Source organism: Girardinichthys multiradiatus, chromosome 18 (assembly GCF_021462225.1).
Source record: "Girardinichthys multiradiatus isolate DD_20200921_A chromosome 18, DD_fGirMul_XY1, whole genome shotgun sequence".
Classification (NCBI taxonomy): Eukaryota; Metazoa; Chordata; class Actinopteri; order Cyprinodontiformes; family Goodeidae; genus Girardinichthys; species Girardinichthys multiradiatus.
Genome location: NC_061810.1, coordinates 34,467,357 through 34,472,110, shown reverse-complemented (window position 1 = coordinate 34,472,110; position 4,754 = coordinate 34,467,357). Strand labels below are relative to the sequence as shown.

Here is a 4,754-nt window from a genome sequence, read left to right as displayed (position 1 = left end):
GTCTCGGATCGCATGATCGCGGGTTGCAGCACAAATGAGCCAGTCGTCCAAATAGGGCAGGATCTGCAGTCCCCGTGCCCGCAGGGGGGAAAGGGCCGCTGCCACACCCGAGGAGAAAGGGAAAGACCAAAGGGAAGAACCCGGAACTGGAAGTGCCTCCCGTGAAAGTAGGCGTACTTCAGGTCGATAGCCGTGAACCAGTCTCCCGGGGAGATTTCTGTCCCTCCAGGTGAAGTCATTAGACTGCCATCATGTGTGCACTCCATGAAGCTAGCCCTCAGGAAGTGGATCTCAAAGAAAAAGAAGTTAATCATCAAAATAAGAAAATTCCACCACAATCTATATATATATGTATATATATTTTTTGGTTTGCTAACTTTTTCTCTCCATGTTTACCCTTTCTGTCCTCTTTTCACCTGTTAGGTCCTCTCCATTAAACCTGAAGTCATTCCTCACTCCATGCGTAGATGTTTCTGCTGGGACTTCCAGACCTTTGAGAGGCCTGTCTGTACTTTTGGGTATGCATTTCTTGATGAAGAAAATAACATACAGTGTATGCTATGCAGGGCTTAAAGAAAGAAATAATAAAACCTAAAAGTGCCTGATCTGAAGAAAGATCAGCTTTAATTAGTTTTCTGTCATCAAAAGTAAAACACATTTTTGGACTCTTTTGCTCATTCAACAGATCAAGGAAGAGTTTCGTCGTATAAAAACTATTTCGCTGGAAGAGACATTTATGCGAAAACTTGAACTTGAAGGATCGAGGATGTGCCCTCTCCTGGACACAATAAATTAGGTATATTGTTGTTTCACTTTATCACAAAACTGCAAAAACATATCTGCAGATAAATAGCAAAAAGTTTAAATTATCAAAATGGTTTTACTACTCCACAGATTTTATGTAAACAACCTTATTGCTCCTATAGCAAGTCATTTAGGACTTCTGCTTCGTGCATGACACGAGAAACAAATTCCAGCATTTGCATGCATTATTTTGGTTTTAATTCACCTACAGTGAGTCAGAAGATTATTTACAAGTTGATCACCTTTTAAACAAGATTTGAAAACTTCAAAGCTACCCTCCAACAGGTTAAAATAATGCCAATAAGCCTCTAGGCTTACAACGTTTTTCTTGTTTTTTCCCCCCAAGCATTATCAATTAAAATATAAAATTCTACCCTTGTGGTTGAATTTAATTTAAAGAAAAGTAAAACATTTTTGAAAACAATTCTTGTGGCATCCACAAAATAGAAGTCCCAATTTTCTTGCTATATTACAATTAAACAAAACACTGCAATGTTCACTTTTAATTACTTTTATTTCCTTAAATCTAATAAACCTTTAACTTAAACTGTACATCTTGTCACTTAAATTCATTTTTTACAGTCACAGAGTGTGGAGAAAAAAAAGGGATGTCGTCATCTGTTGTCTTATTGAGTACCTTGGGGAAAAACAAGAAGAGCTCTTCCAAGACTGCCAGGTATGTTATTAAATGACTGATCAACTCAAGATATTACAGTGCCTTGCGAAAGTATTCGGCCCCCTAGAACTGGTCAACCTCTTGCCACATTTTAGGCTTCAAACATAAAGATATAAAATTCTAATTTTTTGTGAAGAATCAACAAGTGGGACACAATCGTGAAGTGGAATGAAATTTATTGGATGTGTCGAACTTTTTTAACAAATAAAAAACTGAAAAGTGGGGCGTGCAATATTATTCGGTCCCTTTACTTTCAGTGCAGCAAACTCACTTCAGAAGTTGAGTGAGGATCTCTGAATGATCCAATGTTGTCCCAAATGACTGATGATGATAAATAGAATCCACCTGTGTGTAATCAAGTCTCCATATCAATGCACCTGCTCTGTGATAGTCTCAGGGTTCTGTTCAAAGCGCAGACAGCATCATGAAGACCAAGGAACACACCAGGCCGGTTCGAGATACTGTTGTGGAGAAGTTTAAAACCGGATTTGGATGCAAAAATATTTCCCAAGCTTTTAACATCCCAAGGAGTACTGTGCAAGCAATCATATTGAAATGGAAGGAGTATCAGACCACTGCAAATCTACCAAGACCCGGACGTCCCTCTAAACTTTCATCTCGAACAAGGAGAAGACTGATCAGAGATGCAGCCAAGAAGCCCATGATCACTCTGGATGAACTGCAGAGATCTACAGCTGAGGTGGGAGAGTCTGTCCATAGGACAACAATCAGTCATACACTGCACAAATCTGGCCTTTATGGAAGAGTGGCAAGAAGAAAGCCATTTCTCAAAGATATCCATAAAAAGTCTCGTTTAAAGTTTGCCACAAGCCACCTGGGAGACACACCAAACATGTGGAAGAAGGTGCTCTGGTCAGATGAAACCAAAATTGAACTGTTTGGCCACAATGCAAAACGATATGTTTGGCGTAAAAGCAACACAGCTCATCACCTTGAACACACCATCCCCACTGTCAAACATGGTGGTGGCAGCATCATGGTTTGGGCCTGCTTTTCATCATCAGGGACAGGGAAGATGGTCAAAATTGATGGGAAGATGGATGGGGCCAAATACAGGACCATTCTGGAAGAAAACCTGTTGGAGTCTGCAAGAGACCTGAGACTGGGACGGAGATTTATCTTCCAACAAGACAATGATCCAAAACATAAAACCAAATCTACAATGGAATGGTTCACAAATAAACGTATCCAGGTGTTGGAATGGCCAAGTCAAAGTCCAGACCTGAATCCAATCGAGAATCTGTGGAAAGAGCTGAAGACTACTGTTCACGAACGCTCTCTATCCAACCTCACTGAGCTCGAACTGTTTTGCAAGGAAGAATGGGCCAGAATTTCAGTCTCTCGATGTGCAAAACTGATAGAAACATACCCCAAGAAACTTGCAGCTGTAATTGCAGCAAAGGGTGGCGCTACAAAGTATTAACGCAAGGGGACCGAATAATATTGCACGCCCCACTTTTCCGTTTTTTATTTGTTAAAAAAGTTTGACACATCCAATAAATTTTATTCCACTTCACGATTGTGTCCCACTTGTTGTTGATTCTTCACAAAAAATTAGAATTTTATATCTTTATGTTTGAAGCCTGAAATGTGGCAAGAGTTTGAAAAGTTCAAGAGGGCCGAGTACTTTCGCAAGGCACTGTACGTGATGTGTTCTACTCTCCTTTTCTCCTTTCACCTTTTCTTTACCCCCTTTCCTTGCCCCTCTTATACAAAACAGCGTCTGTTAAAAAGTTAGACTTTACCAAGAAAAATGAATTATATTAAAACCTTGTATTGTTGATATGCTTGAACTGAAAATGGCCCTACTTTTTTGTTTCTTAAACATGAGGACCACACAGACCAAACCATGAAGGTACTTGTGATTCATAATCCTTTGGCAGAGGAGGATCCAGCTGAAGTGTCTGTGGTGATTGAGGGAAACAGGGTGCTGAATGGGTTTGGTAACCGAACCAAAGCCTGTATGCTGTTGATGGGTCTGATCTACGGTCTCAACCTCGAGTATCCCAAGATGCTCAAGAACACGTTTGCTGTATTCCAGAAAATCTTTCTGGAGCTTGATGGAGCAAAGCTGCCCAGGAAGGTCCATAGCCTCAAAGGCAAACTGGAATGTACTTAATTTCTTATGGTTGTTTCATCATGCCACAAGAAAGACCATTTGACTTAATTATAGAAACTTGTTACAGGTTTTTATATTTAGAAAATATGTCTTTGTTCTGTTCATTTGGTTTCCTGGTTCCCAGTGATGTTCATGGCAATGCCATCTGCAAAAATCCTCTCCCTGGTACAGACAAAAAAGAGTGGATACTTAAAAGTGACCAGTTAAAACTGATTACAGTGTTTCATGGTCCTCTAAACAGAAAATGTTAAGCTACTGATTGATTAAGTATTAGGGTCTCCTTTTTGGGTAAAAACTGTCTGATTGAGGTTCTTTGACTGAAAGTTTGATGTTTTACAGATTATTGGAATTTTTCAATTTTGGAAAAAAAAATCAACATTTTTTATTTTCACTGTATAAAAAAAGTCAGCAGTATGAATATTGCATCCTTCCACTACCATCTTGATTTTTGATTCACATTAGCCCATTTGGGTATAAGCAATGTTAATTACTGGTGAAAAGATGAGGAATGTATCTTAACCAATGTTTTGTGAAATGAAATGTAGCACAGTTCTGAGTATGTGACTTGGAGGATAATTTTGTACTATCTTAGTTTATTTTTGAGCATGTGCTAAGTGTCAGGTTTAACCAACCTAACAATATTTATAACAACACAAAAAGAAAAGAGAGACAAAGTATTAGTTCCTTTTACTCGCTTTGCGAGGAGAAACGGTCAAGATTTGCTCAGTTACAGATCTCGCACCGCTCTGAACAGCATCTGTCCGCTTCCTCTTTTTATTGTCTTTCGGGGGTCCCTAGTTTACAAAAACATTGTTCTCTAAAGGATGGGGGAAAACAACAACTGCATCGTAAACAGGTCATAAACAGCTTTATACATTAACAACACATTTCCCACAGTCTCCTACAACTGGTAGGGTCAGTTGTGACTTTTTGTCGAGTGTAATCAACCTTCATCTTTATGACCTCCTCAACTGGACTGCTTCCTTCTCTGCTAGTTCAGCTCCATTTATTATCCTGCAGACAAACTCATCACATCCTTTCTCACACATACATCATGAAAGGTTATGAGATCAAATAGTCAAGTTAAAGAATAGGAGAAAATACAAGATAAATCTATATTCAATTATTCCAACA

The 4,754-nt window shown here is 39.1% G+C and overlaps 1 long non-coding RNA gene across 1 annotated transcript; it reads left to right on the top strand.

The window, feature by feature from the left end:
* Positions 1-419: 419 nt before the first annotated feature.
* On the top strand, positions 420-4,177 carry LOC124884484. The gene is made up of 4 exons (XR_007042449.1): positions 420-518; positions 686-796; positions 1,387-1,480; positions 3,333-4,177. It is a non-coding gene; the product is annotated as an uncharacterized LOC124884484 (long non-coding RNA).
* The last annotated feature ends 577 nt before the right edge of the window (positions 4,178-4,754 follow it).